At 26.8% G+C, this 27,643-nt stretch overlaps 1 pseudogene; it reads right to left on the reverse strand.

Moving 5' to 3' along the window:
• LOC136980839 (atrial natriuretic peptide receptor 1-like) overlaps nt 1-27,643 on the reverse strand; it is a 311,833-nt pseudogene that overhangs the window by 46,397 nt on the left and 237,793 nt on the right.

Raw genomic sequence — 27,643 nt, forward strand, 5'->3', positions numbered from 1 at the left:
TAGTTCGATTTTTATCGAGAGCACTACAACTGTTTTCGATAAATAATCCGAAGAAAACATTTAGACAAAAAAAAATTATTCTGGATTTTATTGATCTGCTAAATCTTAGAGAAAGTCAAGAAGTAACGAGCAATTATTTATTGTGACATATCGTCACAATGCCGGGCTGCAATTTTTAATCATATTCTTAATTTATGTAACTTAAAATATATGCTCTCCACCTCAAATTAGTACTGTGTTGCCCCTGTACATCGTACTTTTCCTGTTAACAATAGAGTTGTGCCGGTCATCAATCTAACTCCATTCAGGGGAAAACTTTTTAATTGAATTCACGTGACTTCTAGACCGGAAGTTCGAGTATAGTTAATGAAAGTTTAGACCATACAAAAATAAATTTGTATGTACAATTCGAGTACAGTTATTCCGGTCTTGACTTTTATCTACCTAACACCGTTCTTAACATTAAGGAAAGACGGACAGACAGGCAGACAACATTGAGAATTTATAGGTCCATAATTTTTTAAAATTGCAGTCCAATTAAAAAATTTTCATGAACATTAAACAAAGTCAAAAATGTAATGATTTAGTGAAATTTAACGTAACTACTTATTAAATTTTATAAACTTCAGAGTGAAAATTATCGTGAAAATTAATTTTTTTCCCTTCTTTTCTTTGAATTGTCTTAAGGATTTGTTAGATCTATAAAAAAATCAATTAACTCGATTAGAGCGAAATCACGTAGTTGAAGTATTATTTCTGTAGACAATTGACAAGATACTTCTTTTGTAATTTCTATGATTGATCGTACCATTTATCAATTAACAGCTGAGAAGATTATTGTCTGAGGCTACTCGTGATGGAAGAATTGATTTCAGTTCTTCAGCTTTTAAGAATTTCCCTTTGTGTGATATTTGCAGTATAAACGAATGGATAAAAGTTACTCATTTAATGATAATCCACAAATGAAAATTATCTGATAGACATATAGAAAATTAAATTCCGTTAAACTTTTCTGTATCAATTCATAAATATAGAAGTTCTTCATCTTCAGGAGAGTATAAAGAGACAAAGAAATTTTTCTCTTTTTATTCTTTATTTGTATACATAATACCGTCAGTAAATCACAATTATTTTATTGTGACGTCGTAAAATTTATTTAGTTTAAAGTATATGTTCTCCATTTTAAATTAGTAGTCCCTTGCCCCTGTGTATCATACTTTCCTGCTAGTTATACAGTCGTGTCGGTCATCTATCTACCTCCTTTGAAAAGAAAATTTTTGGATTGAAATAACGTGATTTTCGGTGCAAACCGGAAATTCTTATATAGTTACTCCGGGCCTCATTCGCCTGCGCTTTCCACATCATGTCTTGCCTTTCATCTTTCTAACGCCATTTCTCAAGATTAAGGAAGAACAGTTAGGCAGACAAACAGACGGATGATAGTGGAAATTTATGGGTTTACAATTTGAAAATTACAGCCCAATGATAAAGTATGATGATGATGATTCTCATCATCATCATACATACTTTATACTATATACTGTAAACAGAATGTATAATTGATTTTACAGATTCCTAATTTTACAGAGTGCATTACTGTCTCTAGTATTTCTATATCTGCAATCAATGTAACTACATTCTCGAGGTTAACAAAGGACAGACAGACGGATAGTGGGAATTTATAGGTCTACAATTTTTTTCAAAATGTAGCCTAATCAGAAATAATTAATACTATAATCAGATTTAAAACTCATCTTTCCTCAGATAAAATTTGTTTTACTGTCCTCATAGAGAATATAATTACTTTGCGGCCCACCTGCCTTCGGGCCCTCCGGAATTGAAAGGTTATGCACCACTGCTTTATAGCTTCTAGTAAGAGCAATTCTGGATTTTTTCATAAAAGTTTTCGTATTTTATTTAGAAAAAAAAGTTTAAAATTAAATGCAAAATTATATTCATGCTCAATATGAATTCTTTCATTTATAAATATTTCCTTTCAAAACTAGGATCTTTAATTGCGAATGGACCGAGACGATCAAAGATTATTAATATATAATTTTGCAATGATAAACTTACGTATAATTCTGTCTATCTTCAATTTCTATTAGAAAGCAAATTACCTTCCGCAGCGGTAAAGTAACATATAATAATAATTTGCATTTTTAAATAAATGTTGAACGTGATCCAATTTGCCCCACAGCATCCAATGTTGTCTAGAATTGGTAATTCTGCATCTGTTTTGCCCGAAAACATAAGATGCTTGACCATAGAGGATGAAAAATTGATCAGGACAACGTAAGACACATTCGTTATTAGATCAGCTAACAGAACATAAGTTATTTTCTCTTTATATTCGGTAAATTTAATGCAATATATGTTTTTCTTTCAGAGTTTGTTCATCATTTTAAAGCCTTCACGATAAAATTTTTTAATAGTCCTTGTATCAATCACCATTTTCGCTAATACATGTGATACGAAAATATTCTCCAAAAATTTGTACAAAGCACATTTACATAAACACTTCAAATTAGTTTACCCATTTGCTTTTGAGGATTTGAAAGGATAAAAATACAGTAAAGGAGCTTCAAAAGTCTGCGGAAGTACAGTAAATATTCAAAAATCTTATTTTAAAAAATTAACTATTTACAAAGTGATTTTTAGAACTGAAAGTTTAACATTAAGTACTGTAATTAAGTAAGTTAATCGAAAACTTTTAAGAATTCTGTAAAAGAACATCTGAACTTTTAGGAATTTGTGCTACAAAATCGATTTATGCCACGCTCTGTCTCTCATGTTCACACCGAAACATAAAAATAAACTTGTTATATAAGAAAATATATAGTTGGATTATAATATTGACAAGTTTTTAAATGTAATCATTTTAAAATACTGAAGCCATCTTATCAATTTACAGATCCCAACGTTTTCAAATATTTGAATATAAAAACTGAGAATTAATTATTGAGTAAACTAAAACTAACCATAAACTCCTTTAATAAGTATATTGTTTATATTACTTAATAAAATATAAATATATATATTACTATATTCAATATATATATATATATCTTGCAATCGGTGGAAATAGTTTCCCTGTATCGATCGTTCGTATGTGATAAACTTTGATCTTTTACGTCTTCACCAGACTTTTATGCTAAAAATTGTTAAAAATGGTCCTCTTAAATAAATTTATTGGTATTTTGGACGGGGGCAATATGAAATAGTAATTTATATTGATTATGTAAGAAGTTATATGTGAAACGTGGATTATTATAAGTTGTGTAAATGGCACGTGCGTTACTTCAAATCCCTCTCAATTCTAATAAATTTATGGGAAATATTGCCGAATATATTGATGAATATATGGTTATCTACGAATTTATTCATCGGTTTAACTCATTCAGGTATGAGAATATGGTTTGAAAGTAAATCGGTTTTATGACTATACACGACGATAAAAATTTTAAAACGAAAATTCAGGAATACTTTTTAAAAGAATTATTTTCGCATTATCAAAAATACTGAAATTACAGTTTTAAATAAAATGTATTTATCTAATGCACCAGTTAAATACTTGTTTAATAGAACAAGGATATTTACTTTTCCTAAAATAAAAACATGGCTCCGTAAAAATGCAGTTAATAATTATTACGTAAATTTACAATGGGGACCATCTATAAAGACATTCAAAAATACTTATTCCAAAATTAATCCATATTTTAGGCCATACAAATTTTACAGTTAATTTTAAAAGTTTTATTATAAAAGAACTTTAAACTAGATTGTTAACCTGACTTCACCTACAAAATGTTCTTCATCAAGAGGTCCATTTTGAACCTCTTAAATAAGGACATCCTTTGGTGAAGATAAAATTACACTCCAGTTTAATGTGTTTTAATAAATAAAAGACACTTAGGAACAGATCCAAATTTATTATATTAATTTATAGTTAAAATATTAATTATTTTCTTAATCTTCTTTATATTAAAAAATATAATTATAAATTGTATTGTTTAGTTTTAGTTATAGAATATCTACATAACAAACAGTTAACACTTGGTTACCTATGGTAATTGACATTTCAGGACAGGAGGAAGATATTTTCGTTAAAAAATAGTGCAAAAACACGACACTGTGGCACTTTGGCGCTGTAAGCATAAAAAATTTAACATCTAAAAAGTCTGGTGTATCGAAAATATATTGTAAATTTGGCATCTTTGAAGACAGAATCAACTGTAACTGCAACGAAGAATCACAGAAGATCAATATTGGTCAGCTGTTGGAACCTGTTGTTCAATGGTCTTCGGAGTTTACATCTCAATAGAGACCAGTATCCATTGTATCGCAAAACTCTGTACAGCCTGAGCATATTGTGCAGATAAATTGTTTGTTACTTGCAACGCCAAAATTGTCATAGTGGTGAATTTTTGTTATGGTTATTATTACGGAAATGTCTTCCGCATATCCTGAAATGTCACCATACAACATTTGTTTCCATTTAGGCTGTTAAATCTCTCTCTAGACAGCAGCAAATTAATGTATTTAATTACATCAAACAATATATTGGAAATTAATGAGATGTTACTTGTTTATAGACTATTGGATAGTTCTTTCAACTAATGAAAACATCAAAATAAAACAATATTCTCTGTGTGTCTTATAAACAGATTGAAAATTTTATTTATTCATTCTCGAATTTACTTAATTATATTTTTACTTCAGAGTTAAAAATATAATTTAAATTATATATATATTTTTAATTGTGTACAGTCGAATACATATCGATATGAAATAGTATAATTTATCATTATTTGTTTTATATTCTATGTAAAAAGAAATATAAAAATAGTACAGTTTAAACTGTAACTTTATTGTAAAATTTCATGAATATTTTACAAATTTGTATCATTTAAATTATGAATTTACTCCAAGAAATTTTCATTAAAAGAGATTTATTTTCAAAGTCTGCACTATCTTTTCAATAAAATTCGATGTTCTTTTCATCGTAACTGTGTCCACTATTCCATACACAAAAGCATCAACCTGCCAAGGAATTTTATAGCTTTCAATTTTATAGATAATTCTACATTTCTCGAGAAAGAAGATAATGTGCAAGCAGGAATACAACCGAACATAAACTGAAACTGAATTTCCAAACAAACATTATGATTTTAGAATATTTTGAGTCTCTTCTTGCCTTATTCCTGAAAATTTTAAAACATTCATAAATTATTTTTCTTTTATCGTATGACATGAACATGGAAAACACGAAAGTAGCATGCATTAATGTGATATGAACAGATTCTCTACGATATCTAAAGTTTACGATTTAGACGTTAATGTATAAAAGATGCAGATTAATATTTAATAATTCTTTTGAGAATAAATTTAAAACAGTTCCAGCACTAAAATATAACAGTTATATTTTTAACTCATGATTAAAATAGTAAGATATCGCCTATAAAAGAAGTCTTGTAACATATAAATGATATTTATTTGTTTAACTGGTCTGGTTTAACTGTTCAACTAAAGACAATACACAGCAATTCTGCTGTATATATCTTTTCAACAATATGTTTTAATTAATGTCCATATTATAGTTTAATTCTTAAGTATCTTCTAGAAAAAAAATGATTTTTATAATCTGTTTTATCAAATCGTAGCAAACGAGTAAATTACACAATAATTAAACCCTGAAATGATTGAAATAAATTTACATCTAACATGGATGATAATTGGAATCACCTTTCTGTTCAATTTTTCATTATTACTGAATTGTAAGTAAATGTAAATAAAAATTTCAATAGGAGTTATTGAAGACTTCAATAATATAGTCGATTAAAATTCAGACTAACAAAAAATTATATGAATATACATGGAACCAGACTAATAAACAACAGGTTCTTAATTAACAACGTATCAAATTTAAAACATTACTAATTTTAATTGAAATGAGTTAGGAATATTTATATTCTTTAAAATATTTACATAAATATGTAAATAAATACATATTTGTACACGAATTTGGTAATAACAGAATTTAAATTTGCATGCAACTTTAACAATAAATAAATTTAACATATTATAATGTTTAAATAAAGAATAATTTAGAAAATTTTGAGTATTTTTACTTAATAAATTTTCTTTGGATTCAATATTCTTACAAATCTTCAATTACGTGTCTCAATTACGTGGAAACACTTTTAATTTCATTTAAAGAGCTGGAAATTAGCTAACTATCAACTCAACTTTCTGAAATATATGATTCTTCAGATAATCATATATTTCATTCATATTGGATTATAGTTTTTGGCCACACACAACGACATAAAATGAGAGAAAAGTCACGTATTAATACTAACACGTGTATTGCCTATCTCCAGAATAGCTTTTAAAGAACTCTTTTAAAAACGGTTTAAATTCGAAATGGCCAATAGCTGTACAGTTTGCCCTACCTAAAGTGTCACATATTTCAGCTAATCTGAAATTTATAATATACTTCAGATTCATAAGATGTCATAAAAGTATAATTTCTATAATACATTTTAATCTGAAGCCATAGATTCCTTCAGTTATTATATAAATTTTAGCTTAAACCATGTACATAAAAAGAATTTAATTTATTTTTAACGACTAACTATTGTTAACGCGTTAACCAAGAAGCGCATTACATTGATATAACAAAAATTTTATTTTTAACATTTAATAACTACTCAACACAATTGATTTTCCTTGTATTTGTACGTATTTCACTGTGTGTTCATTCTGAGAAGCATCATTCTGAGAGTGATCCATAGATTTAAATAGATTACAATAGAGTCCATGACAAAATATGGACTGCTGCTTTAAATAATTAAAGTTGGACTGGCAGACACAAATCAATTTTATTGTATAATAAAGTTCTTTTTTATCTTGCACATTATATCTACATTGTATACAATTTTTCGGTCCACGACCATCACTTCTGCACTTTATCTCGGAGCCATATTTATCTTACGATGGTCTCAAAACAGCAAGTTTCATTCTCTGTAATAATGGAATTTAAAATAAGAATTCATTGTTTGGCCACTTATTTGTAACTCGACACGTTCAAGGTGGTTACTTGGCAAATAAAAAGAATAATACAACAATACGGACTTGTTAGAAAATAAATGGGTTGTTTATGTTCGCGTGATGCTGTTGGCAACATGTACACTTCTTCCACATTCATGGAAAAATTCTTTTCATAATTTATTGGTCGTATTGTGTAAATTATAATTCGTAAAGTTATTTATAATCGAGCGAATTTTTTATTTAAATAAAACTAAAAATTTCTACACGTTGCAATAGCTTCAATTTTCAAATATGGTAGAAAAATTAAATGATTTTACTTATGATGTGGATTCGAATAAGCTTACACATTATCTTTACATTAAATAATAAATTATTATATTCTATTATTGTTATGAATATATTGTTAATGAGAGGGACAGCTTTGTGCTATTAAATTGCCTTGTATCTATAAATTCTAAAAAATATATTTATTTCTCAAAACTTTATTTATTTATGTAGAGTCTAAGCCTATAAAAGCAAGAGATCATTTTATTTTTAAATAAAGGTAAATTCATAAGATATTGTTTACTTTAAGAGAAAAACGAAACAGCGGGATTCGTTGATAAACAAGGTCCTTAGTTTTATAACATTAGAATAGAAAATGAGGAAATAACATGATCAGTTTTAATAAGTAATAAAATTTTTTAATTTTTCAACGTCATCGCAATCTAGTATGACATATTTTCTAAACACTCAATCCATTTTTCTATTGGTGTTTGAAAAACTATCTTCCTTTTCATTGGTCCATACCCATGCAGTAGCTTGAACTTCTGTATCCGATGAAAAACCTTGACCTTTCGACGCATCCTTTAATTTTAGAAACAATCAGTAAGTCTGGAAATGGTAGATCTTGGCGCAGTAAACCTGAAATAAACTTTAATTTCAAGTTTTCCACTGTTTCACACTACAGCGTACGATCTTGTGTTGTAGTCTTTCGGTAACAAAAGGACGATTGTTTTTGGTGTTATCCCACAAATAGCTCTCTTGAGTGCAACTAACGTTTAATAATACTTCACCAAATTGATTGTTTCTCCCTTTTCCAGATTCCTGCATCGTATGGAATGAGGAAAACGACTTCACGTTTAACTCAACTGTTACGCAATAATACAACGGAATTGAAACTGCATACATACACGTGTCACATGCTTCTATTCCCGCATTTTGTGTAACAATGCATTAAGAAAAATTATATATCAATCAACCTCTCTATATGATCTTCGACTATCAAACGTACAGTACATGCAAAATAGATCAAATTCATTCACAATTCTTTTTATTTAATATTATAATTTTATAACTTTATATTTTAAAAGCAACTCATTCCAAAAGTTCTCTTTATTAATGCATTAAACTTTACATAATATATAATAATATTTTTTGGTCTATATGGTTACATAAGTTATAACTGTATATAACTTATACCTCATGACAATAACTAATAGAAATAAAATGATCTTTAACACTATTGAACACTTCGTTTTTCAGAGGAATGTTTTCCACTCTGCCAATTGATAATCAAATGTACAGTACTTATTTTCTATAGTGTATTAATTACTCTGTGTAAAATTCAAGACTAACACAATCTATGTTTAGGGTAGTTTGAGCAGTTCATATACATTAAAATACTTTTAAATATTTATAGGAGAAAACAAATCTACAACACATTTTCAAAAATCGCCATTATCTAAAGAACTGAGCTGAATTTTATCAAATGTTTTTTTATTTAGTATGGTATAAATTTCAGAATATGATGACAATTTATCTGATATATAAAACAATAAACTATTGTTTAACAAATATTACAACTTGGAATTATACTAGCAATAAAATATAAGCAAGGATAAAGATTTAGTTTATTGGCAAATATTCAGTAGGTCAGAGCCATAAATATATGTTAATAAAAACTGAACATTCTTTTATTTCTGATTCATATCATGTTGAGTTAAAAAAACACCAAGAATTTCTATCGTAAACAAAAGACGAAACAAAACCTAATAAATTTAAAAAAAAATTAACTTTAATGTTCCATATATTAAATTATATTTAAGAAATTCCAGATGTAACCGAGCCGGATTGAAGTTTATAAAATCTTATTTATAGTGTCATTAAAATTATAACAACTATATAAATAGGTTACACGAAAATTAAGTTAAATTAAGTTTGAATTAAATACTATATATTAGTATAATTTACGTTTGAAGGATATCAAAACACTTGCATAAATTTCAAGCGAAATGTTATTCAAACTTTAGCAGATAAAATATTTGAAATTCAAATAAAAATTGAAATTCAAATAACTTCTGAAGATTGAATAAAATTCTGAAAACGTTTCGGTTAAATCTTGTATATACTTTTTTTTTATTTACTAGAGCAGTTTTTATTGCTGTAGCTAAATACATAAAATCATTTCACTGTGTTTACTGTATTAATTTTTTCCACTAAAGAGTACAAATGTATTTTTCTTTATAAAAATTAAGAAAATGATTGACTGGATTTAGAAGAAATCTTTATCGCTTTAAGCGTAAGTTTTATGTTAATTTATAGAATATTTTGTGTATTTTTCAACGTTATCGTTGTAAATAAATAACGTAGTAACACTCGCAATAAATAATATAAATAATTCGAAATTATTAATTAACCCACGATTCATTCTTATTTAAATTTCTTATTAATGAAATTAATGTTTGCTTTTATATATATTTTGTTTCCGTTAATTCTTTATAAATATATTTGATAATTCTTAAGGGAATTTTATAGTATAATTCATATCAGTAATAAATAAATAAATAGTTAAGTTTATAAGCTAACACGTAATAAATTACTAAATAAATAAATATAAAAGTGCCAAATAATACCGAATTTACTGAGAGCTGATTCTCTTAATTAATTTTAAACAGTATAAATAATAAATTCTCATTTACTGTATGTCCTTTGTTAATCTAGACAACAGAGTTACATGAAAGTCGAGACCAGATATGGAAAAGTTTAGTGGCAGGAGGTCCCAATTACATGAACTTCTGGTATGAACCAGAAGTCACGTTATTTCAATTTAAAATTATTCTCCTGGACGAAGTTAGATGACCCGTATGACTGTATTGTTAACAGGAAAAGTATGATGTACAGGGGCAAAACATTACTAAAATTTGGAGCATTGTGACGATGTCACAATATATAATTGCTCATTTATAAATTAATTAGTTAAATAAAAAATAATTTCAAAAGCTTCATATATTTGTAGATATACACAGTTCAGCATAAATGAAGGATATTTAATGTTTCTTGTATGCCGTACATCATTAATGTAACATGTATGCATCCATGTAACTATATTTCCATGCTTATATACACACAAATAGGCGATATAAAGTTAAATATCATAAAAATCAGAAAGTATACACGTTCAACTACATTGAATCATGCAAAACATCGTTAAGAATTCATGATTACACGACAAAGAGCGGAAATAATCGAATATGTGTATTTAAAAAAATTATTTTTGTAGTTAAATTTATTTTGTACATAGAATTGTACTTCGAATACATTTCTACATAAATACCGCAAATAAAAATACAATATTTTAAGCAAATTTGATAATTATTTCTTCGAGAACTTGCTTTTTAAGATTAAGCAATCACTAATATTGTTTAAAAAATACAAAAATAATTAAATTATAAAGTTGAAGATCGAATAGTATTATTCACGAAACAACTCTTTTTTGAAACTTATCAACAAAAACTTTCAGAAATTATTCCATTTCCTTTATATTCTTTATATATGTGAACTGGTATACTCAAAAACTTTCGTAATTTAAATTTTTCTCTTAACTTCAGTGATTACTTGATTTCCAAAATGAAGTCCCAGAGTTATCAACTTGGTCATTATTGGATTCGTCCTCATCGATTTACTAGTCAATGAAATCTGACTTTCCATTTCTGAATTCACATTTATATACACAAATCTACAGTTTAATTTAAACCTAATAATGGATTTACTTTCATATTTATATAATTTAACGTTTATAATATATTAATAATGAACATCTATTCTAATTCTCGTAGAATAGATGAAATATGAAGTGTACATAATATATTAATTCAAAGTTTTAAGATCCATATAATATTACATTAAAATCTTACAAATTATCTAGTTTTTGCATCTGTATTTCTTCTAGAAATTGTAGAACACTCAACTGCAACTTTCTCTTCTACATCAAACAATCCTGTTATTTCGAATAAACTAATTTTTACTATTATACAATAAAGTCCATATATATAAATTTATTTTTAAATTTAAAGAGATTTACTCCTGGATTTTCTCCTTTTATAAAAGTTCTTCTATTTATTTTCTTTTTAAAATCAATTTTGTTTGTCATCTGAGGATCTCCATAAAACTAATTTCTACGTGACAGTGTTCTACACTCCATTAATTTAACATCTTCCATTATAAACAAAATTATTTATGGTTACAAATATTGTTGTGGACATTAATTAACAATTTGAAATTTTAAACTTTTCGATATTTACTCGTTGATATTTAAATTATCAAAGTCTAATATGCAAATTTGTTATTTCAAAACAATTAAGAATTCCTCAAAGTCTTTATCTTTAATTTAACTGTCGGTGATTTATAATTAAAACAATTGAATATTTAGAAAATTTTATAGTAAGGTCGTCATTTCTCTAAAGAATAAACTTTAAACATGCAGAGTATTTTACAAAACGTGCACTTTTTTGAAGTTTTCAATAAGATCTGCCTTTGGGATAGTGAGAATTTAACTCTTTTGTATGAGGATTATCTGAATAAAATATCAATTCCTAAATGGGATTAAATACGAGCAATTTTTTCTTAAATAATCCAGTCTCTACTATTTTTTTATACAATAAATCAAAAATTTTATATTTTCCTGAAGTTTCGAAAGATTTTCTGCTATGAATGACATTGTCAAACATGTAATTAAGAAAGAAAAATTGCAAATTAATAATAAATAAGCATTAAATTTTTCTGAAAATAACATGACTGTAATTTAAAATTCTGCGATCTTTTATGACTAATTCCAAGTAGAGTTTTTTTGCCATCTTTATACTAATCGATAGAGGATAAAGTTCATCTGTAATTAGTATATAATTGAAATCGGCAGTACGCATCTTACATACAAATAACTTTGCTGAAAGTTCTAATTATACACATCACAGCAACTTTACAATAATGATCTAATTCTAACCAATATAATAATTTCGTTTCCTCGAATTTAAAGTTTTGTAAATTTTATCTAGCTGACTCCGAAATCATCAGTCATTTATATTTCCGATGAGTCAAGTCACTTACGTTTTATTATGACGTCGAGATTTGCCAGAAAATAATCAAAATCAAGAAGCCATTTTTTGATGTTGAGGAAAAATTATGGCATATTAAAAACAGGTAATTGTGATAATAGACCGAACTGTAGTATTTATCTATTGCATCTTAAAGTTTGTATTAAACTGAAATATTTATTTAACTTACAGCGTATATATGACACAATCTGCTGTAATGCAAAAGAATATGAAACGACAATCAAAAATATAACAGAAAAAAGTGAATTTTTACTTAGAAAAGGACAAAAAATCTTTTACTACAAAAACACTTTTTACATAATCCTTTAAAATGTTTGAACCGTCAACGAGAGGTTCAGGAATAGGGAATAATATCCCTATTCAAACTGCTGATGAGAAAACATGATAAATACTTCATCTTCATATCCTGAATTCATCGTGGTAGTAGTCTACTTATTGTCCCAATGAATTCGGTAATTAAATGCACACTTAAATGCTAAAACATGGCGAAAATGGATTAACTTATCCAAACATAATTACTGTTCCCATTACGTAGAATTCCTCATTTCATGAAATCTTTTTTATTTATGGTAAAACGTATTTCTAAAATTGGAAATTGATTATTCCTCATTTTCTCACGAAGAAAATATCTAAAAAATCTTATTAAGAAGAATTTCACTTCAATAGAATTCAGAAAATAGAATTTAGTGAACCAATATATAACAAGTTGAGTTTAATATCATTTGCGATACTTCAACTAGAAGAAATCATTGAGAAAAGTATCTTGATTTCTATTTTTAGATTTGGTCGTTACATCTCCGGGTTTTACAATTTTAATTAAATCTAAAATAAAAGTTATATTTCCAACTTCTTTAATTATTTTTATCGATGGTTAATTGCGTTTAAAGTAATATAAAAAAAAACATAGAAAAAAATTATATGTAGAATTAGACATCGTAGAAAATTTCACGTATCAGGATTCTTGTTTCAAACATTGCTTAATATCTACGTTACGATATTACTTGTAATAATTTTTCTCAAATTATTATTACTAATATACAACGAGCAATTATTTATTGTGACATCGTCACAATACCGGGCTGCTGCTTTAAATTAAATAAATTATGTTCTCGATTTTAGTGGTCTTGTCATGTAAATCATACATAGTTAATCGGACCTCTTGCCCCTAAGCTTTCTATATCTATTATTGAGTTTCGTCTATCTAATTCCGTTCTCGAGACAAACAGTGGAAATTTATAGGTCTGCAATTTAAAATTTGCAGTTTAATTAGCTTTCTCATTTGAACTTGATATTATAATTTCTTGGCACTTCTGCCATATCATTTTTTCTATACCACTTCTATTTATACATACGCAGCATTTCTGCTATAGCCTATTTACACATGACATTTACTATAACACTTTTACTACACCTCTATCACACTTCTTCCATATCATGTTTTTTTACAAATCTTTTCCTTTTTACAAGTTATATAACTTATGCTTTCAGCAACGTACTTTTCAGTAAGGGTTCAACTAATTTTATTATAAAAAAAACTATATTTTTAACTTTACAGCAGACCATTCAACCACAATCTAAATCAATAAAAGTTTTATATAAAGCACACTACAAAATAGTTTTTCACTGATAAGTGTGCCACATTCAATTATTCTGCTCAAATATACAGCCAGATTAACAAATGGTTCATTATTTATGGAGCCACTTTGCTTTTTAAATAATGGTTTATTTGTTAACGTGTTTATTTGTACGAGAAACTTGTCTTAAGAATTTAAAATCATTTTATAAATTTCATTTAAATAAGTACAAACAATGTAGAACATATTATAATGTGTTTATTTCTACAAATTACAATAGAATTTCGGTTACATATCATACAGTGTTAACAATACTTTTCTCGTGTATAGATGCTTCAATCTAGAATTAACGTTAAAATTATTAATTAGTAACTACAATACACGTTGAAAACTGTATGAAGAGTTTACTTTGAATATTCAAAATGGTTAATTACTGAATCCCCTTACTCAAACTTCTTCAATTCTTTTACAGATGAAAGGAGAACGACCCATAATGCAAACTACACAATTAACAAGTTACTTCTCCTTGTTTAATGAAAACAAAATAATAAAATTCATTTATTATTAATTAAACAATGCCTTAATTCAAAAACTTCAAAGTTTGAGATGGACGAATAAATTAATTTGTATTTAAGAACACTTAACACAATTATCGAGTGTTCAATTATTATAATTCATAATTTTCACTTCAAGTACGACTTATAATAAATGAAAAGTAAGATGTTGATGAAACAAATTAAATTATAAACCAACACTGTATTTATTTTCTTGTATTAATGAACTGAATTATACGCGAGTGATTAATGTCCGGTCCTTCCAAGTGTCAAAAATGACCTAAAAACAACGACATACATGAAGAAACAGGCAGAGCATACCACTGCCAGCTTGGTGATGTGGTAACGCTCATAATTTCTTATTTCTTTATGTAGAATCGAGGTTCAAAAACATATCTTATATTATTATTTTTCATGTGTTTCTATTCATTTCAAGCGCCAGTATTTCATTGTCCAATATTTAATTGTTTCTTTCAAACGTGTTATCGCTGTACAACCGCTTAATCATCTTTACTTGAGAATTTATTGTAAATACATTATTTTTTAAAATTAAAAACCCGCCTTGTTTAAAAATAATAAATGTTATCTGTAGTGTAATAGTTGAATAATTTCCCCATCATCTCTATTCCCCACGGTAGAGGAAAAAAATATGTCCTCTAATACCAGTTGGCCAACAAGGAAGCTAGAGAGGTAGTGTGAGGTATTCGTATGTCTGCATATGTGTCGTGAATTTTCAGGCCATTTTTCGGCAATTGGAGGAGCTAGACACAGAAATGAACCTTATTTTTATTTTTCTCAGAGAAAATACATCTAACAGTTCTCGAAACATTACTTCGTCTCTCGTTTGGAAGATTTCTTTTGTAATTATTCTTATCCATACCTGTGTTTGTACTACAGAAAGGCATTATATTATTACGTTAGTACAAGTAGAAATGTGTAGAAGAATAAATATACTTAATCCCTCTACACACTTCTATAACGAACAGCAAAGGCACAATAGACTGTTTGAATCATTCTTCTGCCTCCAATTATATAATATGTAAGCATTATATAAGTGTTTCATTCGTGTATTAAAGTAAAGAATTATAAACTACTTGCATTTAAATTATTTGATAAAGCAGAAAATTCATTATAAAGTTGTTTAAGTTATTACGTTGAAAAATAATTTCTATTTACATTATTTTTGCAAGAAAATTAGCTCAGTTTAAATTCAAACTGCGATAAAAATTTGCATATAGCTTAGCTTCTCTGTTATCGAAAAACGAATTGAAAATCAATAGAAACAAGACACTAGAAATTCTTAAAATTTCAGAAATTTGTAATAAACTATAAGAAAAATAGTGGAAATCCTTTCTTGCAACTATTCGTTTATGTTAACAATTGGAAATTTGAAAAAGGCGGCTTATTCAGAATGTTTGACCCAACAATAATTAAAAAAGAAAATGACAAAAAAAATGCTTATATTTATGCGCTTATGCAGTGAGACCTGTCCAAAACGGAACCTGGATAAAGCAAAAACCTGCCTAAACGGAAAAATTTCGTTACTGTGTGATTCCTATTTGCACAGGTTTTATTGTACTTATTTAATTACTACTGCTTAAGTATTCCAATAATAAATAATATTAAGTTATTAAAATACTTGAGTGTCGATCATAGGATAATATAATTATTTATTTGATAAATCTCTAAAGAATAGCTTTCTCATATATTAACAAAAATTAAGACAAATTCCGCGAATATTAATCATCTTTATTCATTTTTAGTCTGAAGGATCTTATGTCGATACTAACCTTTCTTTTAGACAACTTGTTCATCGATCAGTGATAAAAATTCGATTTAAGAGATACGAAAAGTATCTCCTTTTAAAAATTCCTGGAGGAACATCTCATACACAGTTTTTTATGTTTGAAAATTGTACCTTAAGGAATATTTTTTAAAGGAATGACAAACAGAAAAGTAACCTAAAAAGGAAAATCTGTCCAATTATAATATACGTTTGGGAGGGCTGAACATGTGTAAATGCTGACTTAGGCGATCCGAGAAGCCTTTTCTGAGAAACTAGATCCCAATATAAGTGTTGCTAACGTGAAAAAACCACGTGGCCAGCCCGTTGGCGAGGTGCGAACCCACGACATCAATGGTCAGTGGTTTTATCCACTCGGGTACTGGTGGACCCCCTTTAGTTACATATATACATCGTTTTTTCAAATCTTATATAATAATATTCAAAGATTATACTAACATCATAATTTACTTTTATATTCAATATATCACATAATATTAACATTTTAATTTCATTTTAAATTAATATTGAAAATAAAGCAAAGAATAAAATTTAGCTTACACCATTATGAACTTTCTCATTCGATAATCATTTAGAAATTCATTTGATCATAGTTTAATATTGATATCTTTACGTAATCAAGAATTTATTTATTTATTTTTATAACAAATATTTATACTTATCGATAAATATTTAATTATTTGAATTAGAAAGCGGGAAAAGTACTTTCCTTGCTTTTTTAATAAAGTAATTTATTTGTTTTAACATAAAAGTCTTTCGTAATATCGTAATTCTTTACAAATTTTATGATTGATGAAACTTTAATACGTTCTAAATTATAAATGAATGTACTTATTTAAGGAATGTAATCAATAGATTTTAATACTAGAAGTTCTATCTTTTGTGTGTTGAAATTTGTGTCAAATTTTCGAAACATTCTTTGATAAAACAAATAATTCACAAAATATTCTCTCTCTTTAATATTGGTTTTATAGTTAAATCGATATATTTTCATAGAGTCATTCTAACTAACTAAATATTAAAAATTAATAAAACTTTACAATTAAACCCTTGTTAAGCGATATATTAAGTTTGGTTCATTAGAAAATAAAGCGTTATAAATTGCTGAAAATGACATAATAAAGCATTATTATTGAATGTACTTCTCTATAAGATATACTTGCCTAATTTTAAATTGTTTCTCATATTTTTTAAGTGAGAATCAGAAAAATTTCAATATACTTCCCGTCCCTTTCAATAAAATTTACGAGGAAATAAATTCACATATGATACAATATATAAATAATTATTTCATATATAATTTCAGAAAATATATAAGATAATGTAATTAAGCTTCAGCAGGATGGACGAGTTAATAAAGTGGTAGCCATCTCTTCCGAGGAATCCGAAATCAAATCCGGAAGGGTTCAAAAAATTTCCTGTCGGGCCTCGATTCTCTTTCACCACAATGGGATTCGTCAGGCCCACAAAGGAGCTTGCCGAATCTCATTGTGCCCATTGGCTTTCTTTTTGATCTATAATGGAACAAGCCTGTGGCTTGTTCCATTATGGATTAAAAAGAAAGATATTATTATGTCCACAGTACGGAGACAGTTTTACAAAATGTAATTAAACTAATGTATTTAAGAGAAAATAGAAAATAAACAGGAAATATAATGAAATTTTAAGAGTGACAAAGAATTCTTCGAATTTAAGACCAATCCCATCCAGAATAATGAAAAAATACGGCTTAAATTAAAATAATATGAGGCCTACAATACGTTTCCGAAATAAAAACAACATTAAAAGACATTTATAATGTTGAAAATTAAAATAAATATATTAAAAATAACTTTTAATGTTAAAAAATAAAATATTTGAAGTAACTTAAAGTCTTTCTCTTTGAATAATGATTAAATTAGAATTATTGTTGGCATTTCTATTTAACTACATCAATACCAACTTGAAAAAGTTCTAAAGAAAGAAAGAAAGCTATAATATTTATAATTAATGAATTCTTATACGGTAATATAAAGAAAATAATTCATTAAGAATAGAGAATATTCTTACTAAGAATACTCAAATTTAATCAAGTTGAAAGGCACGAAGTTTACATATAACAAATGGCATCGCCCTGACTATACAAACAAGATATCTGCATTACAAAACGATAAAATAAATTGTAAGAAAAGTCTTTTACTTGGAAAATCTCATAATATTATTTCCCTTCTTCTGAATTATTTGTAAATTACAATGAATTTATCAAATTCTTTTAGTGGAATCGCTGAAATTTTATTATTCATCGCAAAAAGAATTTATTTAGTTGTACTGTACATCTTAATGTTTCCTCTCTTAAGATTCTTACATTAAGAATATAAGAATATTATTAAGACTTAATTTTAATTAAGCATTCATCATTCAATCCATTTGAACAACAGGATTTAGATTAATCTAAAAGACTAAATTATACATAATATTATTTTGACTTAATATGATTAGAAATTTAAGGAGTTACGTATAAATATAATCCATATTTATTCAAATTAATTTAAATTTAATACATTTTATCCCAAAATATAGTTAATATTTTCTTCTCTCCATATTATTTCGTTATGGTGGTATATAATGTAAACTTTCTTCTTAATTATTTAAATATTTATTGTTTTCAAGCTAAAATTTCTTATATTATATTATATATTTATTTTCTCATAATTATAATTTAACAATAAATATTATTATTTGAAAATACTTAAAGAAGAAGTTGGCTTTCTCAAAAATATAAATAATATACAATCCTTTAGAATGTTGTAAACATTTAATAGAAAAATTGTGTATTATTTTACGTTATTTCATAATACTACCGTAATAAATAGTGTTAATACAGTAGTATATCAGTAGTAAGAGTATAAAAGATGAAAATTCTTTTATAATTTTCTGCCAAACTTGTGATTTACATACCTTTTGTAATTATTGTGTGAACAGCAATAATTATCATGAACAATTTTTCTTCTAGGTTTCTAGAATATTGTCAGTGTATTTAATTAAAATCATGTTTAAATTAAAACTAAAATTAACTTACAATTTCTTATCTGCTAATTTAGAAATGATCGATAAATATAAAATAAATATTTCTGATAATATACCGTAACAAAATGTGGGATATTGATCTGTACAGTCTAGTTCACACTACTAAATTCTAAGAATAAGATGGAATAAGATCCAATAACAAATGTAAAGAATTCGAAAAAACACTTTTATTTTTTGCGCTATATTTCAAATTGTGCTCTGTAGTACGTCCGTGTGTACGTACGTAATTTATATATCTGATAAAACAGCTTTGAGTACGAATTTTTCTTTTTACTGCTGAACAGATCACTTGATAAGTTTAGAAAATTACACATTTTTCGCGAATTATTATATTATAATCATATTCTTTATTCGATACTCGAGTAATCTGTATAATATTCTGAAAAACATATTTAGTATTAAAGCAGCATTAAAATTATATACGGTTAGATTTCATTTATTGATAATGAAAGACATTTTCGAGCACACAATATGAAATTTTCTATAGTTATAACTGTAAATTCCCAATAAAACTACTTCATTCCTTAAAGTTAATCTTATTTTATATAGGGCTATACAAACCTATAGCTTGAGGGTGTAAATTTATTACTATTTGGTGGAGAGAGCTCTTATGGGTTATAGCTTAAGGCCCTCAACAAATGTTTATCTAGCTCTGAATTTATATTTAATTTACTTATTTGTTAATATATATATAATATAAAACATTTATTTATGAAAAATCCCGTGAAGAAAATCCCCAAATTTTATAGACTTTATTATTACTCTTTTAAACATCCAAACACGATTATTCTCACAAACTGAACAATTATTATTATTATTATTATTATTATTATTAAATAAAACATTTTCTCAAATATATAAATATATTTTGTGTATTAAAATGCTCACAACACATAAATCAATACATCGAATAATGCGTTATAACGAGGATTTGCAGTACCTGTAAACGGTTAACTGATTTACCGGTAATCAGATAAAAAAATGCGTCGGTAAAGAATACCAGTAATTTGATCCTTTTTTACTGGTAAATTCGATAAAAGTAGTTAGACACGTATCATATTATAGCACCATGCTGGACATTTTGGCAATTTGTTTCTTAACCCGTAATGCCAAGACCTCAATTTTAATTAAGTAACATAGTTAAAAAAATGGAATATACTTATTTAAATATAAACAGTACTGCCCACTTTTTTACTAAAAAATTACATGCTTTGTTTTCAGGAAACAAAGCTTTTGCTTTTCTAAATATAAAAAATCCAGCAATGAGTTGCTTAACTTTCCCGGCAACATTTAAAATTGCATGTGTGGCGCAATCTATTATGATATTTTATTATTTAAATCTTTTTATATTTTTAATTAATATAAAACGGCGAAAAGCTTAATTTTGGGGGTAGAGATGAGTTTTATAAAAATTGTAAATGCAAATAACGAGTAAAGTCGTTATTAAGTTCGATCCTACTGGAGATACACACGACCCTCTTTATCTTCCCACCTCGTCGACTTTTAATCACCAAAATTTAAAATCATCAAACCCCCTAATAAACAAACTTTCCTGAAAAATTTCAGAAAATTTTGAGAAAATGCACAGGAATTATTAAGCTTCGAAGAGTATGAACAAAATCGTGTCCCCCATACACACACTAACATATACATACATATAAAAAAAAAACCTCAATCTTTTTTGCATTTCACGATATTTCAAGGTTACGAGTCCAAAAATTTTAAAATTTTGGGGGGTCATTTTGTGCCAAATCGCCTCTTTCGAGCACTAAAGGTTGTTTAGTTGTTCACCCATCTACGAAAAGGCAACTAGTGCACTAACTTTTGAATTTGGAGTCAAAATGTAAAAATAGCCGGTAAAGTTTTGAAAATTTGTCATTTAGTTGTGGGTTAAGAAAGTTCTTGTATATTCCAATATTCAAAATTCAACCTCCTATTCCTTTTCCAGTACCATTTCTTCCGGTTTATCTTATTACCTGTCTAGTAGCAGGAAATTCTTTTAAAAGTTAATCAAGGAGTGGGCCTGGCTGGAAACCAAAAAACTTACTTTAGCTTAGCCACTTCCCTTTGAACTTAGCCTTGGATGATTTTACCAGATGTTATGCTTTCAAAGATGAGGCTGTCAGGTTATTTGTGAACTTAAAAAGGTATGGCCGTGTACAAAGGATGACAGAAGAAAAAATACTGGAATGATTATGAACTATAAATTACAGGCAGGGAAAGAGACAGACAAAGAAAAAATAGATGGTAAAGGTCAAGGAGAACATGGAAAAGACAGGTCTGAGTGAAGAGAACGTAGTAAACAGAAAAAAGTGAAAGATGTGAACAAATTTTTTGAATAAGGAAGCCTTCTGTATTAAGAAAATCCTAAAGAATAAAATATTATAAATTAAATCATTCTAAATTTTATATAACAAAAAAATAAATAAATAAATACTGTACAAAGTAAGCCAAGTGTAGTTATTGTAAATGTTACCTAAATCAGATTAAATCATATAAAGAAATTTGTATTATAAGTAAAAAAGTGCAGCTTTAATTTATTTCCTTATATTATTTCTCTTCTCTCTTCAGTTGCACTAATTCAGAAAATGTGAATAGAATTAGGCCAATGCATAAAGTCAGTTGAAAGAAAGGAGTTTTGTCTTCATTTCAATGCAGTATTTTCATTCTATGGAATCTAACTATTTGTATTGTTATTTTCCAACTTAGTCGCTGTTGACCCCAAGGGTCCGTTTCTTTATCTGTAGGATCGATAAATTGCTAGGAGTCGTTTGGGATCTGTTTATTTTGGCTATTTATTGATTTTTTTTAAATTTTATTTAAAACAATATTTTTAAAAGTAACAATTGATAATTTATATCTTTTAATTTTACTTAAGTAAAACACGCAATTTTGTCTTTGATTTATGTTTTATAAGAAAATAATTCCTGTTTTATTTGAGTTTTTCTCATCCTATTTCTAATTTATTCTTCTTTTGTGTTAGTATAGTAAGGGGTCCGCGTATCCAATTCTAGCGCTGGAAGGGTCAATAAGCAATAAAGATTGAGAATCCTTGAAAACGTTTAATATCAAAAATAAACAATAATTAACGCATTGTTCTTTTCTGATTAATGAAGTCACCAACACATTTTTGGCATAATTGTAGCTGGCATAACATTTAAGTCCACAATGTGCTAGTGCTTAATTATGCCTAACAATTAAGTCCACAATGTGCTGGTGCTTAATTATACATCTTAATTCGTTGGTAACCTGTAGTGAGCATAATTGTAGCCAGCTACAATCATGCCCACTACAGGTTGGCCTGATCTCGAACCGCTCTACTCATGGTGGATTATTTAGATCCGGTCATACGGATGGTATTCGAACCCGGCTTCCTACAACTGTAGGATTGTACCTTAAAAGTCAACCATCTGACTGAGTGAAACGAAGAAATTTATATCTTTATTTTCTTACCAGGAAAATAAAACGAAACATGAAGAACAATGATAGATGTATAATATATTGTTTATATTATTAAAGTTATATAACATTAGGCTATATTTTATTTTAAATTATAATTAGAATATTGAAGCAATCTGGTACATCAAATATGAATTGAATATAATTAGCTTGCGGTTTAATTTATCATACAAAGTATTTGATATTTCCAAATTGCAAACGAGATAATTGAAATAGAGATATAATGGGGAAGATGTATATATATTGAACACATCATGCGAGTTCGATCTTAATTTACGATAATGATTAAATTAAATATTATAAAATGATATAAGTAATGCTAATAAATTTAAATTAAACCGTGACTTACTTGTTAAGTTTCCTAATAACCGATTTTAAGACTTGAAAATCGGGTCTTTCGGCCGGATCATCAGACCAACACTTCTTAATCATCTGCACCAATTCATCGTCGCAAATGTCTTCATCTAAAAGCGGTCTTAATGATGGTTTCTGCCCATTTCGAACATTCTCAACAATTTCTGTATAATAAATAGGAAATAAATTATAAAATTTTTTTTTCTAGCAATTTTTAAGTTATTACCAAATAAAAAAACACACACACAAATATAAAATGTTATATATTAATTGTTAATATTGTTAATTTCTTTAGCAAAATTAATTCTAATTGTATTCATACATTATATAAAGTATATATATATACATATATATATATAAATTTTTAAAGTAGTTTAAATAAGTATAAAGGCGATCAAGAAGCCGGTTAACTAAAAAGTTCATAGAGCATTTAGAAGATTATTAACAGTTAACTATTTTAAAAATTAAATCAATGTCTTATTCAAATACTTAAGTATTTATCATTGTTTCTCATGGTTTTACAAATTTTGTAAAAAGGAAAAAAGCATATTATCCTGAAATTTAGTTTATGAAGAAACAAGAATACACAAAACTGGGTATATTTGGAGTTAACTGACTTTTCAACTAGCCTGCGATATATATATATATATATATATAATTTATAAGAAATTATATTTTAGGGTGGTCTATTAATTCGTGTGCGAAGTCTTAAAGTAATCACTAAAGAACTAAGAAAAAAAATTAATTGGAATCGATTTAAAATTTCTTCGTGATAAGTTAAAATCATTCAGAAACTTGGCCATTACAATTTAGAAACTAATTATAATAAAATATTCATTTTTATATTCAAGTTTTAAACGATAAAAATCAATATACAAGTAACCTAATGTTATATAATTACATGCTTAAAGTTTGTAGAATTATTTAAAGATTTTATTTTAAGTAGAACATTAAATTAAATACGAAAAAAAAATAATTTAACAGCATTTATATCTTCTACAAACATTAAATTTAAGCATAAAATTTAATAGTTATGGACTTAGAATAATCCAAAATTTCATAATTACTCATTATTTAGATGATAACTATTTTAAGCTGGATATATACGGTAATTAATTGTTCATTATATAAGTTATTAATTATCGTCTAGGAGCTGATAAAATGTAACTCATAATTTAAAATATACAAATCTTAATACATTGTTAAGGGTAATATTAGAGCCTAATGATGATGTAAATATTAAATAAATACTTAAGAAAACTTGTTAATATTTACGACAGACATATTTAGTAAATTATAACTTAATAACCGAAAAGTAATTCTCATTCAGCTATCAATTATTATTATAATCAACGAAACACTTAGAAGTAATGCGCTTAGAAGTAACTTCTTAGTTAATTATGCACTTGTAAATAGTCAAGAAACAGGAATTACGATAAAGATTGTAGTATTAAACGTATTTTCTATTCAAAAGTTTACAAAATTTTTATCTGAAATATACCATATATATATTTATTTATTTATTGGTGTTAATTGTATAAGCACACATAAATTAATTAGCCTATTTGAATAATAAAATATCATACTCCCCTTGTCGAATAATATGCAAATTCAATATAAAAATGTATATAATTTTAAAATTTAATTACTTTATTTTTTCCAAAATAAAAAAATCAATAATGGTTTAAAATATTTTTAAATGGCACGGGTTATGTCTTCTTAACATTTCCAAAATGTATGAAGAGAATATTTATTGATGCTTATTGAATACAGATCTTCTAAAAAATTCAAATTTCCTATTCTGACATTCAACCTAAGCTTAAATAATAAACAATTTACGTCAGTGAATTATTAAATATATTAATTTTTGAAATATTTAATTAATTGCCTGCTTACGTCAAGATAAACAAACTCTTCTCTTTTCTAATATTATTCAAATTATTTTAAAAACGTGTGGCGATAAGTAAAAATATTGGAGTCATTACAATATTTTATAATAATTCTAAAATATTCTGTAAAATCTCAATGGAGTTTATGTCCATATTTAACTGGAAAGCTCATTCCAATATTCTTATAAATTACATTCTAAAAAGATTATCGATTTTATTTTAGTCGTCTACTTTGATGTATTCAATTGACTTATGCTAATTTTTTATTTAAATAGTCGAAACTTAGATCAATCCATTAACTTTTTCAAAAGTACTCATTCATTTTTGCTATTTAATCGAAAACTTTTGCAACTTACAATGGATTTCTTTCACGAATTTAATGAAAAAAATTCGTTACGATGTAAAATTATTTTCGATTTTTTTTTTTAATTTGAAATTTATCATGAAGTTTTCTATTTTTATACTAAACAATTTTAATTAAATTTAATTAATTAAGAATATTTGTAACTGATTAATTACCATTTCTACTTTCACCACTGTTAATAGACAGAGGGGAAATTTTGGCAATCGATCAAGAAATGACCCCAAGATTTTTATATTTTTGGAGTGGAGGAACCTCGAAATGTCGAGAAAATCAAAAATAAAAAAAAATTCGTAGGTTTTTCTCTATGTAGGACTGTTAGTATGTGTGTGTCAGGCACGGTTTTCTTTACCTACTTTAAAGGTTAATAACTCCTGTGCCTTTTGTCGAAAATTTATAACATTTTACGCAGAGATTTGTGTGTTAGGAGCATTGACCCTGTTAAATTTTGATAGCTAAAGGTAGAGAAGGTGGGAAGATAGAGGGGTTCATACGTCATATCTTCTGTGGAGTCGATGAAGTCTTTACTCGTTATTAGTATTTTCAACTTTTTTAAAAAAACTCATTTCTACTCTAAAAATAAAGCTTTTTGCCATTTTATAGTAATTAATAATATAAAAAGTTCTTAAATAAAATCTCATCACAGACGACGATACATACAATTTTTACTTTTTTGCCGGGAAAGTTATGCAACTCGTTACTGGATTTTTTCCATTGGTTTATAATAAAATTATCTTTACATATATAATTTCCTATAAGCTTTGGTTCGGTACAGTTTGAAGAAACTTCATGTTTATAATAAATAAACACTCAAAATATAAAAATTAAAATATAAACTTTGATTTATAAACATAACTTAAATTTCAAATGCTATTATTAAATAATCGAGTAAGAAACATTAAAAAAGTTTAACTATAAATCCATTTTTTAGATTATATTCTAAAGTAAAACTTGTAAAGTATCTGCAATTCTAAATTATCTGTGATAACGATTATATTCTGTACCAGAATGAAGATATTTTTGATTTAATTATGATATAATTTAAGATCAACGGGAGTTCTCTAATGCAATCTTCAATTGACTGTCTGTCTGCCTAATCGTTTTATGTAGCTATAATTCTCAACATTTCCTCTCAGAATTTAACTTCCAGAATCACTTTCGATTTTGATTTCATGAAATAAAAATATATTATAACGTTAGAAATTATATAATATTAAATTTTAATATTCGAAGTAAATAATTTTTATTAAATAATAATTATCGAAATTGTGAAAAATTTTACAGTATGAAAGTTTGCTGTGAAGTGAAAGTTGAAAATTGTCCAGTAGAAAAATGAGGTCAAGTGTCCATTAAGTTCGATTATTTTGACCCAGAGATATTTTCTCACGAAAGAGAAATTAACTAGATGAAGATCATGATATTGTTCTGTATCATGATCTACATCTTTTGTAAATAAATAAATGCGAATTAAGCATATCTGTTTCATTATCGTGATATATTCTTGACGAAACATATAGAAAGCTTAATGGTAACATCTGTCCTTATACCACCCCCCTCTGTCTCTCTTTCAGCCGTGTCAGCAGGATAGTATTGAATTCTCTCTTCTCTCTAAACGATTGTAAGAAGAACAAATCGACAAAAATCTGAATCGAAAACCGCTGATTTTATTCTTTTCTATGAGGCGAAGATTCCGTTTATATCAATGGAAACAGTTCTTTCGATAAAGACACATACAACCCCAACACATTTATTGAGGAGAACAGGTGAAATGATTTAACCATGGTTTCAAGAATGCTCGTACAACTGTTTCAGACTCTTGTTTTATTGTTTTTCAGTCTCGTGTGCATCTTCATGCTAAATCATGCTACTTTGACACACTAAATGCCTAATCCAAAATAAAATACATGAAGATAATTTGATTCAAGTCGCACACATTTAATATACTCTCAATATACTGTCTATTTTTTATTTATTAATTAAAAAATAAAATTTAACAAGAGTAAATTTTTAATGCTCATTTATTATTTAATATACTGAGGCTTATATATTGAAGGCCTTTTTATTGAAGAACTTTCTGTTTGCTTTAGATTTTTGGAATTTAATTCGTAATTTATTTAGCTTCTGTGAAGATATCACTGACATGTAATTTATCGTATA

The sequence above is a fragment of the Centruroides vittatus genome, unplaced genomic scaffold (assembly GCF_030686945.1).
Source record: "Centruroides vittatus isolate TY-2023 unplaced genomic scaffold, ASM3068694v2 contig_726, whole genome shotgun sequence".
NCBI classification, from domain to species: Eukaryota; Metazoa; Arthropoda; class Arachnida; order Scorpiones; family Buthidae; genus Centruroides; species Centruroides vittatus.